We start from the raw sequence: 15,098 nt of genomic DNA on the forward strand, positions 1-15,098 counted from the left end.
GTAGCTTCAGGGTTGTTAAAATCATATTATTCCACATTGTCTGACAGTATCTCATTCAGTATATATTCTGTTTTGGCTTGTTCCAGCCCTTTATTGAAGCGGAGTGAAGATTTTCTAACCCCAAATGTTTTTAATGGGTGCACTTTTCCATCAAATACAAATATTTGTTATGCTTCACATTCTGCTAAAATTCAACCTGACATGTTTGGTATCTTTTGAAACTTCGGTTTGGATCTTAAAGTTTTGTGCATTTGAACAATGTTTGACTGCACTCAAGAATGCTGCGTTCAAGAGTAGCATCCAATGTTATGGTGCCAATTTGGAACCAGTTAGACCGGCCGACATGAGAATATACAGGCTTTTAAATGTTATGTTTTAACAGAATGTTTTTAATATAGGTATCCTGGACTGGAACACAGTACATTGAAATTGATTGCACAGAATAAGTTTGTAATGACTGGCCCACAGGTCATTGAGTTTTTACCAGCCGTGACAGCGACGCTGGTATTGTTTTCACCTTGTGAGTGTGTGTGTGTGTGTGTGTGTGTAATCATGGCAAAATATGGTCTAGAGACATTTACTGTAGCAGGAACTACAAAGTGGATTTCAGTTCTTTGCCAGGTGTTTAAATGTCTGTCTCTCTGTTTGTGGCCAGATTTTGACACCGAAATAGCTTCACAACTGTGCAGGATACAATCACGAAACTTTACAGGTGTGTAGTTGAGATCAAAATGAAGGCCTAGTTTGAAGATATGTGTGGCCAAAGCAAGGGTGCCAGAAGTAGATGATAGAAAGTAAAGAAGGGGCCATTGGCCCCCCACTTTATGCCCCTGGCCTGATTTGCCGTCGCGGCTGATGTGATCCCATTGCAAGATGGTAGTTTTTACAGCTGATTTTGAGACATAAACTTACAAGGAAACTCCTGCTTCATCTTCATTAGGCTATGTATATGCAGTATACACAATATCAGGACATTGCATGGGCTTTGACACATAAATACAGACACATATGCTACTTAAAAAATCCTGATGATCTGCACTGAAAATTCCAATGATCCTCATGCTGAACTCAAACAGACTGCCCACGCTTGAACACACACACACACACACACACACACACACACACACACACACACACACACACACACACACACACACACACACACACAGCTGGCATTGCACGATAATTACATTCAGCATATGACTTTGGCCTAATGTTGTGAAGTTTTGTCTGAGTCACTGTTGGAGTTACAGCAGATGAGACGAGATAGCATATGACTTTGCAAAAAGACAGGCAATGGAGGCATCCTTTGCCACAGATACTCTGTAAATATAATGAAATCATGGGACTAATCTTGTCATGTGCATCTCAGGTAAGTCAATTTTGTTGGTGCCATTTAATTGGCTCCAGAGGCTGAGGAACACATGTCACTGAGGAAGTACATGCACCATTACACACATATTTCTTCCTCCCCCTCCGTCACACAACCTTAAAAAAACACACACATAGTCAAAGTTTCTGAGTAGAAATGGGTTCACAATATGTGTCTCTGCCTAGGCGCGTGTGTGTGTATGTGTGTGTGTGTGTGGGTGGATGTGGAGTTGCTGCTGTGTGTGAATGTGGGTTTGCGATCTCACAAATCTTGCAGGCAAGAAGAGCACAGAGACAGTGGAGGTAACGATGCGGGGGCGAGAGGGGTTTCACTAATAAACACCCACTCTTTCCAAACCTCCATCTCCCTCTGACACACACCACCACCACACACACTCCTCCTCCCCTACTCTTCTTTGACAGAATCCTCATTAAGGGCACGTTTGGCAGAACAGTCCTCCTCCTCCTCCTCCTCTTCCTCCTCCTCCTACTCCTCCTCTCCATCCCTCCACTCCCTCTCTATCTTTTACATTTGCTCATTCTCTCTTGCCCTTCTCATTGCATTCAAGCCAGCTTGGCAATCAAAGGAAGAGAAAACACAAATGAGAGCGGAGGGGTGGGGTGGGGTGGTGGGGGGGGCTCACTGGGATTTCAGTATGAGTCAGAATGGGATAAAGGGAGGTGGGAATGCAAGGTAGGTGGTTGTGAGGAGAGAGAAGAGTGTATAGGAGGGATGAATTTCTTTCTCTCTTATCTGACTGCAATCTCTGTTTGGAATACAGATGAGGAGATAGAAAGTGAGCCAACAACTGGGCATGACAGTTAGACAAGAGATTCAAACAGATGAATGTTGAATATGAGTTGAAGGCGGATGGCCTATGGCTAATTGCTTGGTGTCAAAACAAGAAGCAAATGGTTAACGTTGACCATATATGAAATAAAAGGTGTTAAAAAAAAAAATATATGATACTGTAGCTGTGTGTGTGTGTGTTTATGGCACAATGGGGCTGTAAGTGAAGAACTACTTCATTCACACTATATCAGTCATTCATCCCCCTACTGGAAAATTTATGTGGGGTGTAGTATGATGAAATTGGATTGTGCTTGTGAACTCAAACTTCCATACTGCTTATCCTCCAGCACACATCAGCACATGTATATGGCTGTTTGGTTGCATTCAGTGAAGATTTTACAGTTTTGAGACCCAAGCTGGAGAGATTCACGCTTCTCCTTTTCTGCAATAATTTCTGAGTCGAGTTTACTCTTAAAGAGTAAGAAAAATAGAGCACAAGTCACTGACCAAAATGTAATAACAGAGTGAATAAAAGGTTATGTTGCACTTGCCTCTGTGGGTGTATTGTTGATTTGTTATTGTTATGGGATGATGTTTTTTTCTGTTAAGTGATAAGCATACATCCCAGTTGCCTCTAGTGGGGACATGAATGTATATTTTAAAGCCATGGGTGGAGTGAGCAGTCAATACATCAATTCATATTGCATCACTCTTCAAACCTCAACAAAGCAAATAGTCATAGATGGTCTTGCTTAGAGACACGCTGCACATTCTTTATAACAAACTAAGTTTATAAATATATGATTATTCTGAACAAAATCAACCAATTTCACAAAAGATGTTCATATTAAAACAAACATCCCTATTCTTTACCTTGTTATTGTAATACTTGTTTTTTTAATTGTGTGACAATTCAACCATTCTCAAAAATAAAATATCTACAGAACTATCCACAGATGGCCACATGTTTTGATATTTTAAATCTTAAAATACAGACAGGAAACAATGGTAGAGAGAGGGGAATATGGCATGCAACAAAGGTCTCTGGTTGGAATCAAACGGGGGACATTATTGCTATGGTATGCACCAAGTACAGAACTTCGGTCACTTGATAACAGGTGATGGGAGGAAATTGTAACCCCTGTTTATTCTAGGATTATCTCTGGTGCACAGAAATGTGTTCTCAAGCTTCTGGAGTCCTGGCAGCCTCTCCACAGGTGAAGTAAATGCTTAGTTCAATGAGGAGTTCATTCATTCACAAACTGAAATGTAAATTGGATCTTAGGGTGAATAATGGGTTTGTGTTTGTTGTATCAGAAACATGTTTACAGCTGAAAGATGTTACCAACTCAATCAATTACATTATGGATATGCATTATGACACATACAACGTTTCAAATTGCACCTTGGAGTTAAAAAAGATTGAGCATGCTCTAGAGCAATTTTAGGTCATATTTGATTCTACATTTCCCACTGTGACATCTTTAAATCATAAAGTATTAAAAGAGAGGCATGCCAGAAACTTTCCCTCCAGTGGCTGCCTTTGAAATAATATTGCTTTGATTTGGACTTAACTTTAGATTGAGAGTTGAGTTATAATTTACTGTTCTTTTGAAATCCACAGTTGGTAAGAGGGAATTCAGTAATGTCTGTATAAAGAGTGTGTGTGTGTGTGTGTGTGTGTGTGTGTGTGTGTGTGTGTGTGTGCGTGTGTGTGTGTGTGTGTGTGCGTGCGTGCGTGGGTGCGTGCGTGGAGGTGGGTTGTACAGGAGACAGATCATAATCCACACCTGGCAAGTGTTTGAGTTTTGGAGTTTTCTTGCGTGGCGTGACTCTGTGCTTCCTCTATTCAAGACATCTTAAAAAATAAATAAACAAATAGGCATTTTAGTCCTGCATCCAAAGTGCATCTAATTTATAGAAGACTCTGACTGCTCACGCCTACGTCTGTCTGACACACTTCTTTACGCACAAGGGTCTCCCCCAAATCTATCCCCGAATTTGTTGTGAGTTTAACGGCGTCGGCATGGATTTACGCACGACTCCTGTCACATCTCTCCCGACCTTTCTACATATATGTTGTAATCCAGGTTGGGTATTTCGACCAAGTTTTATTTCTAAAATTACATCAATAAAAATAAAATAAAAATCATTGCACTGCACCAACATTTTCAGTCTCTCTAAGCAGGCAGCGGCAGTGATTCGTCGTCTAATCTAAACATCATGTTTGCACATCGCTATCATCACTTGGTAAACACATTTTGAACATATTCGTCAGCTTTAGATGCATTTTGTCTCTTTTAATATTCTCCAATACATAGACTGTATCGAGAGAGAAGTGAAAAAGACTGTTTCAGGATTAGCTGATTGACAGATTTAAACATACAAAATAATATTCGTCGATGCATTAACCCACTTGAGCTGAACATGATATCACCGAAACAACAATTAAATCCTCTGACAAAAGCAATTACAGCATGTCTTATTGGCAAAATAAATAGACACTGACAATCTTAAATGCACCCCTTGCAATATTTAACGACAACTAATTATGTAATAAATAGGCTGTTATAGGAATATTGGGAGATGGAAACACGATCCAACTCACTAATGAGTAGGCTACCTCAGAGACTCCAAATGTCTTTCAACATGATTTTTCTCGCAAGAGCTTTTAATATTTGACATCTTGTTGTAAAGAGCGACATAGACTACACAACAAACGTGCTATTTTCATCGTCCTTTTTAAAGACCTGCACAGTGATTCAGGCTATACTTTTCCTCCCCTTTATAAATAGCTGCACTCAGACTCCGTTCAATGACGTGGGATACGCACGTACATGTGTAGGTGAATCTTTGAATGAGCTCTCCCTCTCCCCCCTTCCTCCCTCCCTCCTCCCGTTCCCTCTACTAGTTACTACGGGATCTCTATAAAAAGCCTACGGTTGATGGGAGAGCCCGGTCTGTATGGGAAGCGACTTTGGAGAAGAGGGACGACAGCGTCTGTGCGCGAAGACAGCATGTCACAGATTTTCGCTGACAGTTTTATGTTGATGATGAAGCGAGTTTAGAGATAGCCTACAGACATATTTCTACAGCAAGGAGCCGCAGCCATGGTCACACAGGGAACTTTGACTGAGGTAAGTTACATTTCTATTTCTACAGACCACATTTTGGGTTGCCTCATCTGAATCCTTGTGAGAGAGAAAAAAAAAGTGCAACCTAGGGAGAGGGTGTATTGGACGGGCCACCCCCTTAAGAAGCCCAATAGTCTGCTTTGACTGACACTATTCTAGTCTTCACTCTCCGGTTGGAAGTTGCTGCAGTGTGACTCATTTCCCCTCCCATGTGGGCAGCATTCAGCCTGCAACCCGAAAAAAGAAAATCTCAGAAAAGACAAACGGCGGACAAAAAAATCGACTTTGTGTTTTTTCTGTCAATCTGGTTCACTTTTTTTACGCACTGTACAAAACTATATTTATATCACCATATTTGTTGGTTATTTATGTTTACCTGTCATAAAGATTCCAAATGGTTAACAATTAAACAGGTAGAGGCTGTTTTGGTTGCCACTAAGGCAGCAATGGACCCTGGATGTAGGCTGTCCGCTGTTGTCCACCTAAGGTGTGCAAATGCCACCGTGCAATGTCCACTGACACGTGCACAGACATAAGGCGCACACACGTCTCCTGTGCCCCAATGTGTGTGTATGCAGGTTTCTGTATGAGCGTATGCGTGGTGTGTGTGGGTGGGTGAGGGGCGGGAGGTTTGGGTTTGTAAGGTGAGTGTGGAGGTGGGGGTGTTCCTCACCAACCCCTCTACATTCTCTGGAACGCGTGGCACCGGGAGGTTTCCGGCGATAGTGATGACATTATAGCCATCACTTTCTTTCCTCGCCTCCGCCTCTCCCTCTCCCCTCCTCCCTTCCCTTCATGCACTTCCGGACGGCGTTTCCTTTAACTTTTTTTCAGTTTCAGTTCTGTGACGTCGTCAGCCAGTGAAGTCAGCCCTGCGTCATTCTTGCGCACTTTGCAGATGATACGCAGTCACCTACTATAACCCTTTTAAAGGCATAGCGCGCACGTACACACGCACGCACGTGTACACTGCAGTGTGATCCTCTGGCGTGTGGGGGTGTGAATGCGCAATGTAAGAGGCTCGTGCGCGGACAACACGAGGAAGGAGTGTGTGGAGCGAGTCAATGAAACCCCTTGTTCATTCACAACTCGTTGTTGTGGCTACTGTTGCACTGACTTTAATCAGACAACGTTAATCATGTGTTAGTAAAGCAAAGCAACGGAATATTGTAATAGGCTAGTATAATAAAATATGTAGAGAAAAGAATAGATTAAGCAGAATATTGCGTATGATACCAGCATCATTCAAACAACCTTGTTCATCATTATACCGAATGCTATATTTTAGTATGGTGCAACAATTATTGATAAAATACAAGGACAAGAGTGAAGATCCACCAAAGTCCAGGCTCAAGTTCACGGCACACGTTTTATGATTCCGTGCTTATTTCACTGGATGCTTGTCAAGTCAAGCAGTTTCTCCCCGGTGCCATGGAAACCGAGCCAGACCAAGCCACTGCCCACGCGCTCTGATTAGCCTGGCTGCAGAATGGGACGAGAGACGATTGGTTTGCTTGCGACATGACGTCATATGCCCGTACCCACGGGCATGTGACTTGTCGAGCAGTGAGACGCGTGACGGTACTAGTCACCTGACCAACATCTATTCGGTAATGAGAGACTGCAGAGCCTGTGGTCCACTTTAGACACGGTTAAGTTGGAGAACCAATGGCGCTACAAGATTTGCGAAGTGTCTCTCTCTTTACAATCTGAAATGAGACTTGTAGGTTGCCTTTCCTCTCCACTGTCAGCGTCGTCCACTTCAGAACCGCGGACAGCGCCGAGCCACAGCGCCACTGTGTCGCTGTCCCAACGCCATGGTGCTGAAACACAGATGAAAGGGAACCTGTTGCAGAAAGACGTTCATTAACATTGACATGAGACATTTTGCTTATTCAAAGACATACATCTGTTTCACCAAGATATTTGCTTGGTGAAATGAAATTAAGCTTTGTTTGTTAAAACATCGTTAAAAAAGTGAAAAGTGATGGCTTTCTATTAGGATTTTTCTTGCTAGACAGATTTGATTCGCTGTTGCATATAATGTTCCTAGTTCTTTTTCCTAGAGTTAGCTGTTGGAATCGTCATCTTTAGCATACTGTACCATGATTGCATAGCTTTGAAATGTCCCCTGTACTTGGCCAGTGAGTCACTGAGTAGAGTATCATCCGCGAAACTAATCAGGTACATCTCCAGGTTAAAGGGCCAAAAACACAACAGTTAGTTGGTTGGATTTTAAAAATCGTATTCAACAATGACTTGTTTGGGGCTGCTTGACGATATAGTAACCAATGCAATTATCATCAAACTATTAAACATATATATAATATAAAGATGTTCCCAATTGATGAAAGATCCTTGGTGTATACTATTGGGGGATATTCTTAAAAAAAAGTTATTATTCTCCTCTTGGATAGGTGACAGAGTTTCATTATATAAAAATAGTCAAATAGTCACAGGTCTCTCTCTCCTTCCCTCTTGTTGTCCCTGTTCCTCACTCACTCTATGCTCTCTCACACATAGTATGAACACTAACTAGGCCAAAGACAGGAAAAACAGTGGGTGCATGATGCCTAATGCCAATCTTGCCAATAGTTTTTTAAATGCACGTTAAGTATACAAGTTTTTCAAGGCTCTTACGTTTAGATAAAAATGTGAACCGGATGACTAAGAATATTTTAACTTTTGACACATTACAATTTTAACATTCGCTTGACTGGCTGATCAGTACAATATTTAGATGATTAATTGTTTGCTTGGTTACTTGGTTGATACATTTGTTCTACTTTCTCAGATAGCCTCACAGTTGTTGAAACATTAGTGTAAATAATGGTATCATTTGTAAATAGAAATAAATAGAAATCCCTGGGCCCTGACCAGTATTAAGACTCATCATATAGCTTCACAATAGCACAGGACTGCCAATTGGACACTGTAATGTTTCAGAAGATTAACAAAAACCCTTCCACCAATGTGTATTTGCAACCCCAGTTTAGAGCACAGCAGTAAAAGCTAATTTGAGAGCAATCAGTCAGCAACATGTGGACTAAAACTTGAGGTAAAGAAGTTGTTGTTTTATATAAACTGCACAGGGTCACCAATAATGATGCAGAGATGGAATATAACTATTACAGTTAAAGCAGTAGCAGTAGTTTTCAGCATCTTATCTACTCAGTCATGTTGTACCTAAATCCTCTCCTCTTTTTGCGATGCAGGTTTTCAAAAGGCCACCCTTCTTACCATCTCTTCCCCATCCTCCTAACTTGGCCAGAGCATCAGCACCTTGGCTTTAGACTGCTTACTGCTTATACAGTGTCACAGTACAGTAACAGTCTACAGTCATGGCTACTGAAGCCTGGCAATGCACCAAACACCACGCTGAAAACAACATGGACATGCAGAGGCCATGCTGTAGTGATGTCAACCTAAAGGAGAAAAACACCATGGAAATACTGTTCAGTACACTTTGCATGCTAGATAATTCTCTCTCTGTGTCTCTGCTGGTCTGTCTCTTTTCTCCTGCTTGAAAAGGAAACCTGTGTGTGCTTGCATTGGGGGAGTCCTACACCATGTAAGTGCGTAATATCCGTGTTCAAACCAATGAGACCTTGCAGTTTCTAGTTACCATGCCAACTCCAGCTCCACCTCCACCCTGCTGTCTCCATGGCGACCGTGGCTTTAGATTGTTACTTAAGCAACAGCACCATGGTAACAGTCTACAGCCATGGTCGTTAGGGGCAGGTGGCACAATGGAAAAATAAGAAAGAATAAAGTTAAGTTGTAGCAAATAATTAAGTTGGCATTTGATTTATATCTCTTCTCCATTAGAAAGTAGGTCATAAGTCACTCACTCATCCATATGCTGTCTGGAGCAGCAAAGTTATCAATTTGATTTCTTCGTGGCTACACTTTTCCCTTGATACGATACCAAAAATGTTATATACTGTATAGTGTTTTAATTCTATAATATTACAATAATACACATAATGTAATCTATCTGATACATCATAAAAGATTAACAAATAAGTACGCAATGACACATATGGACACATATTGCTTTTCACTTCTACTTTATTAGGTGTAATGTGTTTTTTTATGGCTTGATCATTGAGCACAGTAATGAATGCAAAGAGCACACGCTGAACAGATGAGTCAGCCAGCTCCAACACCTGTTCCCCTCTCTATTCATCAGACAAGAGCAGTCTCACTTCAAAGCAGCACAGGCAGGAATTCCCAGTAGGCAGCGCTGTAACCTGCAGGCAGACACAAACCACACACTGGATCCTACACAGATGGGCTAACGCACATGTATGCATCAACACGTGCAGATACACACCTATGGTATGCTCACAAATAACACACACACACAAAGAATGCACTAGTCCTTGGCCCACTTTTCTTCAAGCACTACTCTATAATATCCAGAGTTATTCTGCCCTCTATAGGTCAGGATTTGTCAGTGTTGTCTGCTTGTTACATAGCTACTAAACCCAAGCTGAGACATTTTGGAGCTAAACATGTGCCTGATTTAATAAAATAAATGAAATAATATAAAAAGATATCTGTCTACGGATACTTGAGTATGTAGCTACCTTTCATTGTCCCACTGAAAATGTGTTAAGTTTTCACATTTTATAATTGAAGGTGGTGTTTTTTAGGGTTGCAGAAGAAAAGTTTGTTAACCAAGGCAAATGCTATTTAAGTGACTCCAGATTCCAGCATGACAGAAAAGTAGATTTCTCTATTAAAATGATGTGTGGCAGCTGTCCAAACTCTCAGATAGTTTAGATAGTTGGAGTTTTTCATTAGCAAGTAAAAAATAAAAAAGCTGAAAAATACAGAGAACTGAGCAATTCGGGGGAGGGGGGGAAATCAGCATGTAGAGCTTGGCTGCACCACGGTGAAATTATGTTTTACAAACATGATATAATGATATGAGGCACATAACGTTGTCAGACTAACTGAAGAATTACAAAAGTTTTTTGAGAAAAGACTATTTTACGCTTAACTGCATCCTCGTCCATCACATTTCTGCCAAGCGTCATTTTCTTTGTCTGTGATCCTTTAAAATGGTAACATATTTGCTGTGTATTGACTGACTGAAAAAGATAAAAAAAAGATGGATGAACAGTTGTTTATCCTCTACCTCCCTGCACCGTAAAAGCTCATGTGCTGACAGATAAACAACAGCACATAAACTCTTACTGTTCAGGGCTGAGAAGCAATGTTATCTGACACGCACACACGCACACACACACACACACACACACACACACACACACACACACACACACACACACACACACACACACACACACACACACACACACACACAGCAAATCAAACCACATTTAAAGGTGCATTCCACTGATGAACCAATGTCAAGGTCTACTGTTTATCATTACTGTGGATTTCTCAATCTTGTCAATTTGAAAATTGTTTATATATGATTGCATTGCTAAAAATGAATTAATGTATTATAAATGATGAAACCTACAAACCTTTAATACCAAATAAATATTAGTATATCAGTCTTAGACCCCGTGTAGGATCCCACATTTGGTTCCAGTGCAAGGCTGAGAAAGTCTGGTGTAACCGAACACCCATCAAGGTTTTATGGCTTTTATTATGGTCATCCCTTCAGAAGCTATTTGATTGTTATTTTTTGTTTAGTTTCTTTAGTGTGCATGGTATTCCTCTACAAATATCATTGAGCTGCACAAGCATATACCAAAGGCTTTTGATGGCATCATTGTAGCATCCCTTTTTTTTACCCTCAAAACCTCTTAATAATTTTCTGAAACCAAATAAGATTGCACAACTGTGTGTATTTTTTTGGATATGTGAGCCAAGGCATTCCTCTCTCTCTCTCTTTCTCTCTCTCTCTCTTGCTTTCTCTCTCTCTCTTTTTCTCTCTCTCTTTCTCTTTCTCTCTCTCTCTCTCTACCACAGTCCTCCTCTATAGTCACAATGACTAATATTTACCCCAGTAGTGTCAGTTAGGCACCCATAAGGACAGCCAAACCGCAGCTGTCCTCACCAGGGCCCAGCCACGGCCTCTAAAACATTCCAGTAAAGCACACAAGCAGACAAGCAACTGCAGATGACATCATACAGCAAACGGCCGCTGCCCTAACTTCAGATGGCCTCAGCTGTGTCCTCAGTTCACCTCTGTACCTTCGCGGTCAACAATCAAATCTACCTCAGTCTGAACATAATCACATCTGGTATTGAAAATACAGTTTTAACCAGATACACCCGCATTGAACAGGTTGAGTGGTCAATCACAGACAGGATGTTGCAGGAGATCACATCTGTGACTGTGACAGGACTATCCAATACGTTGTATGTCTGAAATCAGATAGAGAGGGACAGATAGAGAGAATGCTACGCTTGATGACTGGATGAGGACAACAACCAGACAAGTTTCGGCCCTAGTCAAAGTACATTTTGTCCACACAAACAAGAAAACCACAAAGCAGAGGAAATCCAGAAGTGTGCAAGTATGCAAGCATGGAATAACACATGACCAAATCCCCTACACACACACACACTGTGCCCATTGCTTGAGCATAGATATCACACTACAGCATAGATCTCTTCATTGTAGTTTCATGTCATTAGCTGACATCAACTGACGTTCCTTGCCTTTTCTGTTCTTTAAATAGCAACTCGACTGACAACTCTAAACTCCAACTGTTCCTTCTTTCATATGTCAACACACATCACACATGGCAAACCATTGCATATCTAACTAGCTCTCACATCATGAGGTTGCTTTTTTTTTCTCGGCAGGCTCATGCAGGCGCACATGCACACCCAGTCAAAGACAAACAGAAACAAAGGAAGCAGAGAGGCATCGCTAAATCTCATGTGATACTGGACACAGGTCATACCTCTGTAAAACCTCCAACATGATGTTACATCACGTCCATCTGCACCAGCCTACCAATTTAACGGGGCAAGAACACACACACACACACACACACACACACACACACACACACACACACACACACACACACACACACACACACACACACACGCAAACATGCATAGACTTAAACTAAACAATTCATAGAGGTGTGAAATATCAGGTTAAAAATCAAAATGACTCAACGGCCCCTCTGTCTTCAGCATCTTCTCTTTGTAGCGATAAGAACATTGTAGATTACACTGATGACAAAAATTTAAAAATAATGGTGAATAGTCACAAAAAATGCATGTAAATCCATGGTTGTAGGCCAGGTGATACAATCTGAAGTCCTGTGCTGAGTTTTGCAGATTATTCCAGTGAGAGTTGTCAGTAGTGAAATAGTAGCAAGGTCAATTTTGTCAGTGTCTGGATGGGCCTGGGCCATGGGATGACCAGGCTCTTTGGAGTTTAAGTGCAAGTCTTATATAGACTTACTTACCACGTGGCCCCTCCCCTCCTTCCATCTCCCATAACAACAAACGCTCCATAATCAAAATAGAGCCCATCTGTGCTCTGACACACCCCTCTGCCCCCTGCTCCGTCCCCCATACTCCACCGGGGGAAGAGGGAAAAAGTGATCCTTCAATTGCGGCGCAAATTTGAATGTGCCCTTGCCCTTCCTTTTTAACCGCAACAGCCAGAGAGAGGCAGAGTGGGAGAGGGAGAGGGGGAGGCAGAGAGGGAGGATAACTCCACCCTCATCTGTCTCTGTCTCTCATTCCATTATTTCCCGGTTGTTGTGCAACAGGGGGAACGGATTCCTGAGAAAGGAGTCACGGCTCTGTTGTAAAACTTACTGGCAAGAGTGACCCTCTGTGTTTTCCTTTTAACGTTTCCCTCGCTCACTCACTCTCTCCGTTCGTCTCTACTTGTTATCAAAACCATGTGTATGAGTGTGTGTGTGTGTATGTGTGTCTGCTGTGAGGTCTTGGAGGGCCACAAGGGCCACAGGGGAGCACAGAAGACAATAAATATAAGGGCAATGATGGTGAAACGAGACCCCGTATCCATGATGTATCTGTGAGTGAGGGGCAGCTGTGGCTCATTAGATGTTGAAACAGGTGACATGTTATAAACATTACGACCGATTAAGAGAGTGAGAGTGTCTGTTTACAAGAGTGGAAGTAGATACTCAGTATAAGATGTTTTACTGTGGAATTTCATCTCACGAAGGCAAATAACTATATACAACGGCCTCAGTCATCTGTAGTTTTCGGATCAAGAGTGGATTTGGAGGTATCCAGATTATAACTATTTTTGGCCATGTTATAAATGAAGCAGACATGTAATATGGTATGTTGAGCCTGATGACACACAGGATGTAAAAGGAAGGAGGATGTTAAGGAGAGTTCAAAGCGAGGAAGAGGTCGGCGGAAGAAGAAAGGAAAAAAGGGAAGGAGGGAAAGAAAGAGGTAGAGGAGAGAGCACACATCTGGAAACAATCGAATGAGTGCAGTCTGACGTGCACATGCTTCAGCTATAAAAGAACAACGTGTCCTTGAACTTTGTGCATTTGAGTGTGTGCATAAACCTGTCTATATAACTCCCACATGAGAAAACACCTTTATGCATCCCTATAAGCAAAAGACATAGACCAATCATTGAGATGCATTGCCTCTGGATGGCAGAGCAACTCTTCATTACTCTTCCCAGCAGATACTTATATAACTTCAATATGGGTGAAAATGACTCAGTAACCACATAATATGTAAAGATGACTCCAATTTCATTCAGTTCATTTTCATTTGTATTAACTCTGGGCAAAGACATTTTTTAGTCCACTGAGGCTCTGATATAAAATTCTTGTCATAACTTTCCACAATCATGGTTTCCAGAACCTAAAAATGTCAGTCCTCTCCAAGTTTTGCATTGCCAGACCTTCCTCCACAGCGCTGCGGAGGAGGATCTGGCTAGCCCACACAACATTCTGGGATGGGAGGATGGTTTATTGGCATTTCTTTAAACCAATCACAATCATCTTTGGCAGTGCTAAGCGCCGAACACAATGATGGTGCCTCTGCAAATTAGCCTCGGGAAGGAACTTGTTTTTGTGGAACACGCGTACGTTCAAAAGTTGTTTTAGTTATGCAATAGAAAACTCGACAGATTGTCTAGCTAGCTGTCTTGATTTCCCCTGCAGAGATCTGAGGAGCAGTTAACCATAGTCCTCATAAATCAACCAGAGTTTAGAATGGCAACACAAAGAAAGCAGAAGGCGAAATTTCCGGCGCGACGGAACAATCCCGTCGTGGATATAGACTAGTGTCCTCTCCTGATGTGGGTTTTTTTTAAAGGAGGAAAATGCGCTTAAGATTTTACTTTTGAGATTGTGACAGGGGGAAAATTGGAAAATACACTTCCTTTTTTTCCTGTAAAAGGAGTAATTTTACTAATATTGATATTCATCTCATTCCCAAACAAATTAATAAAATTCCAAGATTATTCCCATCTGCAGAACTGTCTAAAGGCATTAGTACACTTCAAACAAAGTGCTTATTGGATCGTCTTGCAGTGTCTGAAACGCCCTTTCTGACTACGGAACGAGGGCCTGACCGGACTGTTAGTTAGGTTTGAATTAGTCCTTTTCACAACAGACATTTTGACAGCAGGAAAAAAGTTGTAATTGATAACACTTTATTGAAACAAAGCCATAATGAATGTTATTAACTACACTTGTGCTTTTTCTGCTATGATAAATTGAAACATATGTAGTACAAGGAAAAAGTCATGCATTGACAATGACTCAAGCAATAGACTCTCAATAAAGGGGACTTTAAAGATATTTTACAGCTCACAAAAGAAACAGAGACCAGAGTACAATAAA

The 15,098-nt window shown here is 41.4% G+C and overlaps 1 long non-coding RNA gene across 1 annotated transcript; it reads left to right on the forward strand.

Moving 5' to 3' along the window:
* Window positions 1–5,111: 5,111 nt before the first annotated feature.
* Window positions 5,112–9,857, forward strand: LOC120543920. Its single transcript, XR_005636414.1, has 2 exons — window positions 5,112–5,301; window positions 8,514–9,857. It is a non-coding gene; the product is annotated as an uncharacterized LOC120543920 (long non-coding RNA).
* The last annotated feature ends 5,241 nt before the right edge of the window (window positions 9,858–15,098 follow it).

The sequence above is a fragment of the Perca fluviatilis genome, chromosome 16, assembly GCF_010015445.1.
Source record: "Perca fluviatilis chromosome 16, GENO_Pfluv_1.0, whole genome shotgun sequence".
In the NCBI taxonomy this organism is placed as follows: Eukaryota; Metazoa; Chordata; class Actinopteri; order Perciformes; family Percidae; genus Perca; species Perca fluviatilis.